The following is a 14,085-nucleotide window of genomic DNA, read 5'->3' on the forward strand; positions in this document are numbered from 1 at the left end:
CTGGAGTCAGGCTGCCTGGGTATAAATTGCACCTCTATTACTTATTAGGTGTATGAACTTGCGCAAGTTATTTAATCTCTCTGCGCCTCAGTTTTCACATCTGTAAAATTAGGTCAAATAGCACTGATCTCCAAGGGTGGTTGTATGGGTTAAATTACACCTAAAGAACTTAGCACCCACTCAGCACACGGGGGCTGCCGTGATGGCTTGCCATGACCTCTCTCCATTTGAATGTGTGCTCAGTGTGTTTTGTTTCTCTTTGTATTCTCGGTGCCTGGTACAAAGTCAGTAGATTAAAAAGAAAGCATATAGAAGAAAACATACATTTTTCCCTCTTTGTGTGTATGTGTAGAAGATTCTGTAACTTTTCTTTGGTTAGACACTCGATATTCAGATAAAATAGCCCTAAAGAAGGTTCTCAAGGGGGTGGATTTTCTCAGACTGTTCTGATCATAGTTCCCAAAGCTGACTCTATGTCTTGTGCTGACTCTAATTGCCTCCTGGTCATCATCCCAGACTTAGCTCACAAAAGCTGTGAGCAGGGAGGCCACCAGGGATGTGGGGCAGAAAATATGCTTCCCATTATACAGAAAGTAATGCCAGAAGAAAACAGTGCACAGTTGCTGCTGGTTCCCAATAGTTGATTTGACTCCTTTAAAGATTTAGCAGCACCTGAGTTAGCATCTGGATAGCATAACTTCTCTGTTGGACCCTAGTCTCACTATTCCTCTCTCCCTTCATTCAACACTAGGGTTAGAATGCTCAGAAGCAGCATTGTGGAAATTATCTCAAAGGTAGAAATACATAACTCATAAACACACATGAATAAGTATAGATCACAATCCTGGAAAGACAGCCTTGCCTTTGAGAAGGGAATAGCAGGAGCAAGGCTACAGAAGTACAGGACTCTGGTTGAGTCTAGACACTGTCTGCATGTCCTTGGCACAGTCCTTAAAAGTGGCAGCAGGCAGTCCATTCTCAAATGGAAATTGGTACAAGAAACAATGTAAAACTATCAATAACAGAAAAGAATACATACTCAAACATGTATAATCCATATGCATGAGCATAACTACCCTATTGGGAATTTCCCATAAAGAATCCCCCCAAAATATAATACCACATCTACAGGAACCTGCCCACAGTCCTGGTACTGTGCAAGGTACTGGAATACAGTGGGGGTAAGATGGGCTTGAAGGCTTGTGAAAATGTCATGACAAACACCTAGGAAATTCTGAATGTTAAATAGTAGGGAAGGGTTTCTCCACCATGGGTTGGTGGCCACTTTGGGCAGGAAGATTGTGGTGAGGCTATCCTGTGCATGGCAGGATGTCTAGAAGCATCCCTGGCCTCTACTCACTAGATGCCATTAGAAGCCCCATCCCCACCCCCACTGTGAAATCCAAAAATGTCTCCAGACATTGTCAAGTGTTTCCTGGAGGGGAAGGGGGGAAAGTGACTCCCCACTGAGAACCCCTGCTTTAGGGGAATACTTCAGAAGTTGAGGCATATCTGCTCACTGGAAAATGGAAATGAGCTAATTTGGAGGCTTACAACAGCAGCATTGGGAAAATGACATAAATTTTAAAAAGCAGCAAGTAATACTGCATTTATTCTATGGTTTGGCTTAGTTTTTGGGTTTCAGAGGAAGCTGCTGAGAAAAGAGGGGGAGGGAAAATGTGACCCAGAAATCACGGGAACCAGGGAATCTCAACAAATTGAGTATCTTGGTTTGTGTAAGATTAGGAACCTGAAGATAAATATGGGTCAGGCAGATGCGAGTAAAATGATCATACGTGGGGAGCATGGAAATTGGGTCTTAAATGTGAGTTAAGTCAAGGGTGGTGTTTAAAATATTTACCAACTAAATATGACAGAGAAACCACCAATCATAACGGCCACCTGCTGAAACCACCCACTATGGGCGTTCCTCTGCCTGCTGGGGCGTGGGGGAAACCCAAGGGGGAGCACCAGCTGGCGAAAGTCAGTCAATCCTGAAACCATCTAACAGAGGCACAGGGATTAAATTCAGAGCAAGACCTGGCAAAACAGAAACAGTCCGAGGCCAGGGGTGAAGTGAAAGAAAGATGGCAACCTTGGGCCCAGGAGGGAATCTTCCAGAAGTTTGAGATATATTTAAGCCCTTTTGCTGCATACCTGGGACCAAAGACCCTAGAGCAGCTTCACATATAAATTATGTATATACATGAACAAAGAAAGGGAGCACAGAAAAATGAAAACAGCTTGATTTGTAGGGCTTTCAGCATCGCAGGTGATTTTTTTTTTTTTTTTTTTTTCCCAGTTGTTTTATTTAGACGTCTGTTGCCGCTGATACAATTTTGTTCTGGCAATAAAAGTAAAATATATGTGGATGTTAACAAAGATGTAAAGAGCCTTTTGAAGGATATAACTGATTATAATTTAACATTCATTAAGTTTCTTTTTTAAAAAAATCTATTAAGTTCATTGAAGAAGTCATAAAAACAAACCAAACACCCACTATCTTCTCCCCTCCCAGGGACACGGCAGTGGTCACTTCAAAGCGGGTCAGGTGTCCATGAAGGAAAGGGGCTACTGAGTGAGTGATGGTGGCCTAGGGGCCGGTGTGATGTTTCATGCTGGAGGGATACAGCCGTCCGCTTCCTTTGCCTCTTTTCATCCCAATTCAGCAAACAGCTTGTTGTTTATGCTGACCTCATGAGGTTGGCGTCAAGTTCTCCCCTCACCATGTTATAATGAGATAGTCCTGAGGACACACGCTCTGTCCATTGAAACAAATTAGCTCTGATCACAGATTAATTATGTGAAGTACAGCCAAACCCTATTTATGCTTTTCCTGGGGTTGGGCTGGAGCAGATAGGAATGGGTAATTGAGAGACATTAAGAAATAGACTAAAATATTGCTTGTCCTGCTTTAATACACATACTATGAATGAGACATTGTTGTGAGTGCTGAGTAAAGAGGTTGCTGGCAGCTCGTTCTCATGCCAGGCAGCCAGCAGACCCTCATCCCAAGTGGGGAATCAGCACAGGTGTTCCCTTGGTGAAAGCCTGGCTATCAGCGTTAACACCTTCTGGAATATCCGTGCCTCTTGGTTTATTTCAGGGAGCCTGTGCAACTCCAAAGAGAATGGATGCTGGGTGCATATGGAGGCTCCATGCCTTAAGGCTAGCTTACAGATGTATGAACTCATCTGTCTCTTATTCCATCAGAAATAAATGCACATTGTAGGAACCTGACTTCGTAGAGAACACGGAGTATTGGGGGAAACCTCAATTAGGGAATAATGAGCTAGCACATGCACATCAGAGTATTCTAATGGAAACAATTTAGGAACAACTAAGGTATGTCCTGTAATTAGGGGACTTGTTAAATCTGCACTGTCTAATATAGTAGCCACTAGTTACATGTGATTGTTTAAATTTCATTTAATCAAATTAAAGAAAATTGAAAATTCAGTGTCTTGATCACAGGAGAGGAATTTTAAGGGCTCAGTTGTCACATGTGGCTAGTGGTTCTCATGTGCAGATATAGGACATCTCTGCCATCACAGAGGGATTTGCTGGACACCACTGGGTCAAATAAATGGTGGTATTTCCATAGAATGGAGTAATCTGCATATTGTCAATGAAGTAAATGCAGATATTCTGGCACAGAAAGGTCACCCTTGTGTATTGCCAGGTAAACAAGTTACAAAACCTTATGATATTAATTTTACTTAAAAAACAGATGCAATACACAGGCACATACTTTTTGGATAAGAAATCAAAAAACACAGAAAGGATGCACACCAAATCGTCAGCATTAGTTACCTTGAGGAGGCAGGGGTAGATATTTACTTTTTATTTTCTTCACATATGTACTGTCTGAATATATTTCAATGAGCATGTATTACTGTTGTAATTAAAAAGAGATTTATATGATGAAAACTGATGAAAATGATTGATAAACATGAACAGAGGGTTTTCTCTTGCCTCTTCAGAGACTGATTAATGGTGCCACCTGAGAGGTTGACCAGATGGCTTATTGGGAGAAGGAAGGGTCTGGTTTGGAGTAAATCCAGCCCCACCACTATCAGGTCTTGTCCAGGCATACCCTGCTTGTCCTGAATGTTCTCTTCTGGTAGGAGGACAAATGCACTTTATAATCATTCTTAGGACCTCTCACTACTAATCTTTAAGTCGATAACAGCCTCTGCTATAGAATGGGGCAGAAAATCACTGGGCTTAAATGTCAAATAGCACCTGAGAGACTTAAACAACCACCAGTATGTGTCTATCTGGGAGGGTTTCTCTGCCATTTAGAAGCTCAATGAGAAGATGTCTTGCAGGCTGGTGTGAGGTGGTAGAGGTGTGTGCTTGTGTGGGCATGCCTGTGTGTCTGGTGCCCTTACCCACTAAAAGAGCAAAGGACATGCCTTCCCCGCATATGACAAATTGGTACATTGATGATTTTGAGTTAAAAACATTGGCTAAATTGCAGTTTCAGAAAGGGCTAGCTGACTTGTCTCTTCCTACATGTAGCAGGCCAGAAAGATTCCTCTCTGGGAGGGGCAGCCTCCCCCTACCAGGGCAACAAAATAGCCCTAATCGCCAGAGACTGAGGATTGCAGGCTGCAGTGGACTTGAATAAATACCCTTACTGAAGTAGCCCTTAGCCTCCACTAGGTTGTTTGTTTGTTTGTTTTGAGACGGAGTTTTGCTCTTGTTGCGCTGGCTGGAGTGCAATGGCGCGATCTCGGCTCACCGCAACCTCCGCCTTCTGGGTTCAAGCGATTCTCCTGCCTTAGCCTCTCAAGTAGCTGGGATTACAGGCATGTGCTACCACGCCCAGCTAATTTTGTAGTTTTAGTAGAGATGGGGTTCTCCGTGTTGTTCAGGCTGGTCTTGAACTCCCGACCTCAGATGATCCATCCACCTCGGCCTCCGAAAGTGCTGGGATTACAGGCGTGAGCCACCGTGCCCGGCCGCCTCCACTCATTTTACACAGTCCCCTGTATTATGTCTCTTAGTGACTCCCCTAGAAAGTCACAGCCCCTAGCCAGAGCCCATTTGTCCTGTCTTTGTCAGATTTATCATTCTTTGTCTAAAAAGTGTAAAAGCATCTTGCTTTGGCCACTTCTTCAGACATCACTCTCTTGTGAAGATCCCATGTACCTGGAAAACTATTAAGATCCATACACTTTTTTTCCTGTTGATCTGGTTGTCTGATTGGTGTCCATTTGGTTTCTAGGTCCAGCCAAAGAGCCCATGTAAGAACCAAGGTGGGGTTGGGGGTGATTTCTGGTCCCCTTTGCGATCCTATTCTAGGAGCCTTACCTCTCTGTTAGCTTACGTACCATGTGAGTGAAGTGTGGGCTTTCTTCTTCCTCTTCCGAAACTCTTCTCTACCCTCCCTCCTCCTCCTACCCTGGAGTATTCTCCAGCGTCACAGGCATTCCACTCTGGGGAATGAGCCACGAGGGCTCTCAGGACTCTTCTAGATCCACTTCTGCTTTTGTAGCTGTGGGTCATGGGGCAGTGACTTTGAAATTCAGTCTTATTCTGCGGAAATATTAGTTACTCGTCCCTACCTCACAGGGTGGTTTATCAAAGTTGATGAGAGAAGGACACTGAAGGGTTCAGGTAGTGCTCGGCACATAGTATGTGCTAAATAAATGTTAGCTTTTGTTGAAATTAGTCTTACTTTTCACTAAATTGTGCTGCAAAGTAACGTGCCATTGCCTGTTCTTCACATGGCTGTGTCTCTCCTCCTCAGTTGGATGGAGTGGGAAGGTCGTTGGAAGACAAAAGCATCCTGCTTCACTTGTGTCTCTCCAGGCTCCTGACAGTGACCTGCACTAGCTGATTGGTAAATTCACCGTAGTGCCTGGTGCCTGAGAGAGCGAGGGTTGGGTGCAGCTTGGCTACAGCTCTGAACACAGCAGTGGGGGCTCAGTTGCTTGGAAAAGCTGCCAGCCAGTGAGCCCAGCGTAGTCAGAGTCCTGTCAATGCGGTAGGTGGGTAAAAGAAGACACCAGTGTGCCTTTGAAGCATGACTTTCTGAGGGAGAAGGTTGGGAGCCTTTACATTTGAAGACTGGGAGAAAGGACCCAAGTTTTTCCTGTGTGTTTCCTTAAAACAGCCTTATTCTCTTGATGTGATTTGTTTTCCATTTTATTTTCAAAGAGAAGAAAATCTCGTTAATATTTGCTTATTAACTATACTTACAATTTCACTTTACTCGTTTGGTATGTAAAACTGAGAGTTTTCTTCTACCCAGTGGCAGTTTTTGATATGAAATGGTAATAACAACATAACTTAAATTTTGAGTATATTTGGTATAGATATTGGTTAAAAGCATTTTGTACATATATATTCATATATATTTGTGGGTATGTATCAATATGTGTATATATGCATATATATGTGTGTGTAATTGATTCTTATTATTCGTGAATTCTGTCTTTGTGAATTTTTACTCAGTAAAATGTATCTGTAACTCCCCAGTCAGCGCTCACGGTAGTTTTGTGGTCACTTGCAGGCTTGTACAGAGCTGTCACAAATTTGAGTCATATGATGTACATACTTCCAGATGCATTCAAACCAGGTGACACTGCCTTCTTATTTTGGCTTTCATACTACAAACAAGTATCCTTTTCATGAATCATTTAATGCCACATTTGCCACAATTTTATGCTATTTCTTGGCAATTTTGCTGTTAAAATAGCCCCCAAGTGGAGTGCTGAGTGCTGTCTAGTGTTTCTAGGTGCAAGAAGGCTGTGATGTGTCTGACTGAGAAAATGCTTGTGTTAGATAAGCTTTGTTCCAGTATGAGTTACAGTGCTGCTGGCTGTGAGTTCAATATTAATAAGTCAATGATAAATTTTTAAATAAGGCATCTTTAAACAGAGATACACATAAAACAAGGTTATATATTGACTAGTTGACAGAACTGTGACCAGAGGCTCACAGGAGCCTAACCCTGCATTTCTACTAGGAGCAATGGTTCAATATTTGTTAAGTATTCATGGTGACTTCATAGAACACAAGTACCATAAATAAGAGAATCAATTGTATGCAGACACTGCTTGATTTATGATGGGGTTTTATCCTAATAAACCATCCTATGTCAAAAAGGCGGCTGCATGTCTACCGCAAACATCACAGGTACTCTGCTTCGCCTTCCTCACCTATGTCATGCCTCAACTTTGCTTGGACTCTGCCCAACTCCAGACAGGACAATGTGACAGTAGCCAGCTCCTTTCTGAACTGACAGGCTGTAAACTGGACCTACTGAAGAGCAATAGTTTAGCCTAACCTACCTTGTATGTGCTTAGAGCACTTGCGTTAGCCTACAGCAGAGCAAAATCTTTGAACACAAAGCCCATTTTCTAATGAAGCATTTTCTGTCTCCTGTAAGAGTATTGTATCACATATTGCTAGACCAGGAAAAGATCAAAATTCAAAATCTGCAAAATGGTTTCAATGGAATGAGTATTTCTTTTGTACCATTGTAAAGTTGAAAAACTGTTGTCTAGTCATTCTAAGTCAGGGACTGTGTATCAATCTTGTAAAATCCTCCCAGAACCTTTATGAGAGGGTGTGGACTGTGATTCTTAAGTTAATGGCATCCCTCTCTGCCTATAACCATCTCACATCTTTTTTTTTGTTTTGTTTTGTTTTTGTTTTTATGCCAAAAAACATAGCTGCTGGGGAACCTGTTCAGGGAAGTTGAGATGTGTTTATCCTTAGGTGTTTATCCATCTTTCCAAGCTCCTGCAATCAACCACTAACTTAGGGGAATGGATGGCTTAGTGTTTGTTGTACCAGTTATGTCGCAGGCAGTATCTTGTGTACATTAAGTAACAGCACTGCTTTGGTAAGGCAGTCGATCCCACTTTCAAAGGCAAGGTACCTGAATCGTGGACAAGGAGGCCACCATCAGCCCTCCCTCTCCAATCGATGGCTGACCATACACTGTGCTTGTTCCTTCCACACGGAGACCCATACTTGAATACTTGGTGGGTACCTCGAGCTAACCTCTCACTCTGTATGGAATAGGCAGTGGGCTGTAAGGGAAAAGCACCCACTTTGAAGTGAGACTCACTTGCATTGGAATCTGGGGTGTCCCACATAACAACAACTACTACTATTTTTTTGGCCATTTACTATAACCTAGTCCTAGGTTAACCATCCGACAACCATGGTAACTGAGGCATGTAGATCATCTTTCTTATCTGTTGTGCATATCACAATGTGAAGGTAGTCCTGTTAATACACCCATTTTTAGAAATGTTAAATGGGGTGCCCAAGGTCACACAGATGGAAGCTGATGAATCCAGACTTTAAAAGTAGATCATTTAATCCCAGAGCCAGCCTGCCTTCCCACCATCCAAATGGTGCTATTCCACATCTTGGAGAATCAGAACCACCCTTGTCAAGATGGGTGACAATTACAACAGAGAAATGATGTAAAATGTGTTGTGTAGTTTCTGCCCCTGAGATGAGTTCAGGAATGGGTCCAGTCCCTGTTCTTAAACATACTTTGCCCTACTGCTTGCAAGTCAACTCGGAGCCTTCTAATGTTTCTCTCCAAACTGACAAAGGAATCAGCTGTTCTTTCTGGGAGGGGAATACTTTGACTTGTGTCTTTAGAAGTTATCTGATGCCAACATGTTCACATTGCCTCACCTGCTAGCAACTGGAGCAGGAATGCAGGAGTAGGGTATTGAAAGTTAAGAGGTTGGCCTTGAGTCACTAACTTAGCTGGGTTTCCCATAAAGCAGAGAGCTTATACATTTCCATTGTATTAGGGAGACAATTCCAGAGAGCAAGAGTGAAGGAAGAGGGGATTAAGGCCGGTTAGGAGGGGAGGCTTGCGAAGGTGCACACTCAGCTGGCCATCCCTGAGTGCAACTGATTGCGAGGTCTGTAGAACCATGTCCCTGAGAAGCCTGCCTCACCAGGATGTAGGGTGGGGAGATGAAATAATTCCTCCACTCATTCCCATCTGCTATTGGCCAAATGTTCCCCCAAGGGGTGTTCGTTTTCTTGCACTGCTGGATTGTGCATACATGGTGGGGCTCCTCTATCGAGTTAAGAAGGAGGCCCTTGGCAAGGGCTGAGAGGCTCTCCATTGGGAGAGGAGTTGTCTGATGTCATGTTGCCTCTATCTGAAGTTGGACATAGCCCAGGCAGCACTGAGACGCGACATAGGTGAGGAAGGTGAAGCAGTGCCCCCAAGATGTTTGCTGTAGTCTTGAAAGTGCAGTCACTACAGAGCCGCCCCTCCTCCCTCCCCTTCTGAGCCCCCATAGCTCACGCTTGCTTTCTATGTCCTGAGCTTTTCTGTACCTCTGTCTTGCTACGTCAGACATTCATGCCTGTGCTGTTAGGAAGCCTTTTCAATCTTCTCATGCTCCACTTTCAAAGCTGTCTCAAAATGAGATAAGTTAAAGCCTAATACAGTTCCTTAGAAACACCTGCATTTGTCTCGCTGACCTAATATTAACACAGGTTTTCGTCTCTACTTGAATGTTACTGTATCTATTGCTACACCATTACCAGGACTGCGCTCTGAATCGTTAGAGATTATCTGTGTGCCTGATGTCATGAATACCAAGTAGATGATGCAGGATGGCTATACCCTGCCAGGGAGACCTGGCTGGGGTACCAGTAAGTTTACAAAGACTTGTAAGAGGCAGCATACAGACCATGGGCTTGTAGCTTTCCAGTTCAACTACACCACCAAACCCTGGCACCTAAGACTTCTCTTGTTCCCTGTGTCCTATGAGCCCTGATCATGAGGTGAGCAATGCCATCCAGGCTGGGAAGGCAGAGTTGGCAAGAACTGCCAACCCCAGGGATGTGTCAGACCCGCTGATAATTAAAGGGTGCCTAGGACACATTGCCAAATCTGTTACTGGTTCTAGAGGACTCGACTTCATTCCATGAGGGGTAAGAGAAGTAGATAGGAAGGTATTCAGAGCCTGAACTGGTAAAGGGGAGACAGTTATAATATTACCCCAAAGCTACAGCTCACGGAAAACCATTATGGCAATGTTTTGTTTGTTTGTTTATTCCTTAAGAAGGGATCTGTGCTATGTACTTCAGCATCACTTGAGATGGTTTGAACAATGATAAGTGTTTGAGGCCCTGTCTTTTATCTACAGATTCAACATTCCTTGGGGTAAGGTCTAGGAGTCTGTATTTTGGCAAGAGTTCTGAGTGATTCTGATGTACACTCAAGTTTGAGAACTACTGTCCTAGGAGTGTTTAGCAACTTGGGCCTCCTGGAATGCTCTAAGTTGTGTCACAGCCCAGCAGAGTACCTGGGACACAGCAGGGAAAAGCAAGGAGTGACGATGTCAGAGAGGGGCTGTGAGCCATCGCTTTGGAGCCAGACCTGTACCTTCCTGGACTTTAGCAAGTTCCATAATTTCTGTGCATGCAAGTTTACCCCTGTGGAAAGTGAAGATGACAACAGAGCTGGCTATTATTCTAGGGGGCTGCCCAGGTGCACCTGGTACAGTGCAGAACTGCTGATTGCTTTTCATATTTGCTCTCATTGCCATCAACATCCGGGGGAGTAAATTAGCTGGATGCACAAGCCACGGATGAGCCTCAAACCAGAGAAGCCACAAACTAGCTGTTAGGACTTCCTGAGGCTCAGGTCTGAGCAATGCTGCCCAAGTGCATGGCATGAGACCCACTATCTTCGGAAACCTCTTGAGGACACCATTCCTCTCTGGTAGCCTTTGGGACATCATTGGACCTTGGGTCAGCATGTTAGATACGATGAAGTTCCAGATCCAATGACAAGCCCTTTAGATGCCTGGTATGTGGCTCTGCCCTGGCATTTCATGTCCAGGAGATCATATTACCCTATCAAGCTTATAGAAAATGGACGCAGGTATGATATATCTTATCTACTGCCACACTGATAAAGTCTACAGAGAAAATAGTGGGTCTTTTAGGACTTACCCATTGAGCCTTTTATTTTAAGTGACACATTCTAGTACGGACTTAATTGTAATTCTGATAACATTACTTGTAGTACTGTCTCCAGTCCTTGGAATTAATTTCACTGGAAAAAATCCAGAAGGACTTAAATGTTTCTCATTAAAAGCATTACAGATAACTTATTAGACATTGTGACTAATTGTAATATGGCCCAATGTAAAGCCATCCCAATTAAGATGCTGTTTCTTCTCTTGTGATTAGTTGGCAAACCTTTTCCATATAACTATGCCCTCTAGAATGTAGATCAATTAAGCATATATAATTGGACTGAACCATTTGCTCCCCAATTATCACCCTCTCTAGTGAGATATACCCCAGCCGGGCTGGTAGGCTTGCAAAGACAAATGTCCTCATCTCACTTTGGAGAGTTGACAAATGGATCTCTATAAGGCAGCTTATGTGCTAAATATTTCTCCTGGCCCCACTGGCAGAGATGTAGTCTGTTTTCCCAGTACAGAGGATTTCTTGCAGCTTGTACATTTTCCCTTTAAAAGATAAAGAGAAGCCATTATGCAGTTTTTATTCTTGACCTGCCTCAAGGAGCAGATACGGATTGGAAAGCAGCCCCTGTTGGGTAACTGCTGCTTGTCTCAGAGTTTGAGATTCTGCCTGGGTTTCTTGAGTCACCGAGCATATGGGGCTTTGGGTTGGACGGCCCACTCCAGTGCCTGAGAATTTACTGGGAAGTTTTAATACAGTAAAGCAGAGATTTTCCAGCTGCCTCCGAAATATTTGATGTCATGCTGAATTGCAAATCCCTAATCGGAACGTTTGAACATCATCTAGAGGGATCAGGAAATAACCCAAAGGTTTTGTAGGTGAGTTAGAACAATGGCTGCTCTTAAGGGGGAACAAATTAGAGCGATTTCTTTCCTCTTCCTTCTCTCCACCTTCCCCACTGAATTCTCTTTCAGGCACCTATGGGTGTGAAATGAGAAAAAATATCACTTGAAACAAAATCAAAAGCTACAGCAATTCTGGAATCAATAAAAGCTCACATGTAGAAGAAAGTGTGAGTTTATGGGTAGGGTGGCCATGCGCTACCCAGGTTTGCTTTACCTGAAGGCAGTGGGGTAGACGTACTCAGACTATTGGGTAGAAGGACAGATGGGGCTATAATCAGGGAATGAGCTTCCAACAGTTTCTCGGAATGGGCTAGGCATTTGCAATGTTCAGAGTATATAAACTGGCACGTAATTTGGGGTAGTCGGGTATGAAACTTAAAGACACATCGTGGATTTCCCTTTAATAAATCATCTCTTCTAGTAGTCATTTTTCATCAACGAGCAATTCAGTAAAAGTTGGAATTGAGTATAATGTTGCATATCATTTCAGAACATCTGGCCCTAATATGTAGTAACAGCTGTTTAGTACCTGAGATATAAACAGAACATTTTTCCCATGGCTGTCACTGTTGCTCCTCCTGGACGTGTGGTATCACCGAGGCTTCTCTGTATTTCTTATCATGGGTAATAGTAATAGTAACAATATCAATAACACAATGATGATTATTATGTATTGTTTATGTGTCAGACACTACGTCAAGCACTTTTCATATATGATCTCGGTAAATCTCCATGCCAGCCTTTCGTGGGTATTTAGATGGCGAGTGGAAAGTCATCAAGCCAGGGACTGACTACGTTGAAAGTTGAATCCAAGTCTGTCAGTGCTACAGCTAACATTCTTTAAGTACTACAATAAATTGCTTGTAAATAAAGTAAATGAAAAAAGAACACAATTGTGTAAGCCACAAATGAAGAAGGCAACAAAAGGGAAGCCAGAAGAATTTTTTATTTTTTGGTGTGGTCTTCCTTTGGGATGTAAGACACTGGTTTTCCTGCTGTATTATCGTATGTACACCGTTACCAGGTGGCAGTACAGTACCTTGGTCATGTAAGCCAATCAGCAAGACTTCTTCTTTTCCTGATGTTCAAGGGAGTAATTCCTTAAGCAAAATCACATTTATAAACATGCCTTTTCAAATCTTTAACCACATTTTCAAAATCAATTGTTTAAGAAAACAATGATACCTATACATTCAATATCAAGGCAGATCAATTTTTAAAACAAATTTACTAACATAGTCTTCAGATACGTAGGTTTGTTTTTCTCACTAATCCTTTGTGGTAACTGAAAGAGCATAGGCCACCCCAATCTTTTACCCAGATAGTGATGAAAATGCTGTTGTCTGTGAATCCATCTGAAATTTTAACTTCGTGCCCAAGCTTTTCCAGAACTCAATTTATCAGATCCAGATTTGGGATTCTAAAGACTTTAGTGTTTTACTTTCTGGGTGTTCTTTGGGCTTCTTTTTCTATTCGTGACCCATTGGTTTATAAAAGAAGAGATACACCATGGGGCAGATATGTCCAAGAATAAAGAAAAGAGAAAATTGCACGCCTGAGAAGAGCCCCTTGCCTGCCAGCATCATTTCTCTGTGTCTCACTACAGAAGGAGGTCTTTGTTTATGAATTATGCCCTCCCCCTCTTGCACTGACACTATCACTTGCTTTGGAAAGAATGGCATCATTTCCAGAATGCCCCTAGGGGGTCACTCTTAGCTTCTCTTCTACACTCTCTATCTGGCTTTTCAATATGGAAGTTAATAATGCAGGCTTTGAAGCTGGGCAGATTGGAGTTCAAATTCTAACTCAGTAACTTCCCAACTGTGAGTTTGAGCAAGGTATACCTCTTAAGGCTCAGTTTTTTCATCTGTAAAACAGGAATAAAATAGAAATAATAACACTAATTATCTCATGGGGTTATTATAAGAGTCAAGTGAGATAATGTGTGCACACCATTTAGCGGAGTGTCTTCCTCGTCATTACTTCTTGATAAATAGCTAGAATTACTGTGCATCTGGCTCAGACGTCTAATTCTCTATTTTGATTTTGTTCCTAAACTCCCATATATGCACTACCACCTTAAACTCAGTACATCTATCTTGGCCATGGTGACCCCTCTAATGGCAGCCTTAGTCCCTCCCTAATCACTGTATTTCTATCATTGATATTAATATTCTTGAAATCACCCAGATTCAGAATGTCCAGTGTCATTCTTGGCTCTTCCCTCCATTCATCT

At 42.8% G+C, this 14,085-nt stretch overlaps 1 protein-coding gene across 12 annotated transcripts in view; it reads left to right on the forward strand.

Moving 5' to 3' along the window:
• The window catches only part of CDH13 (cadherin 13), a 1,167,676-nt gene that overhangs the window by 31,654 nt on the left and 1,121,937 nt on the right, over positions 1-14,085 (forward strand). The window contains exon 2 of one of the 12 annotated variants that reach the window (XM_077984053.1): positions 5,759-5,999. The gene's annotated coding sequence lies outside the window, so the exon portion shown is untranslated. 12 annotated transcript variants of the gene reach the window in all.

Source organism: Macaca mulatta, chromosome 20 (genome assembly GCF_049350105.2).
Source record: "Macaca mulatta isolate MMU2019108-1 chromosome 20, T2T-MMU8v2.0, whole genome shotgun sequence".
Taxonomy (NCBI): Eukaryota; Metazoa; Chordata; class Mammalia; order Primates; family Cercopithecidae; genus Macaca; species Macaca mulatta.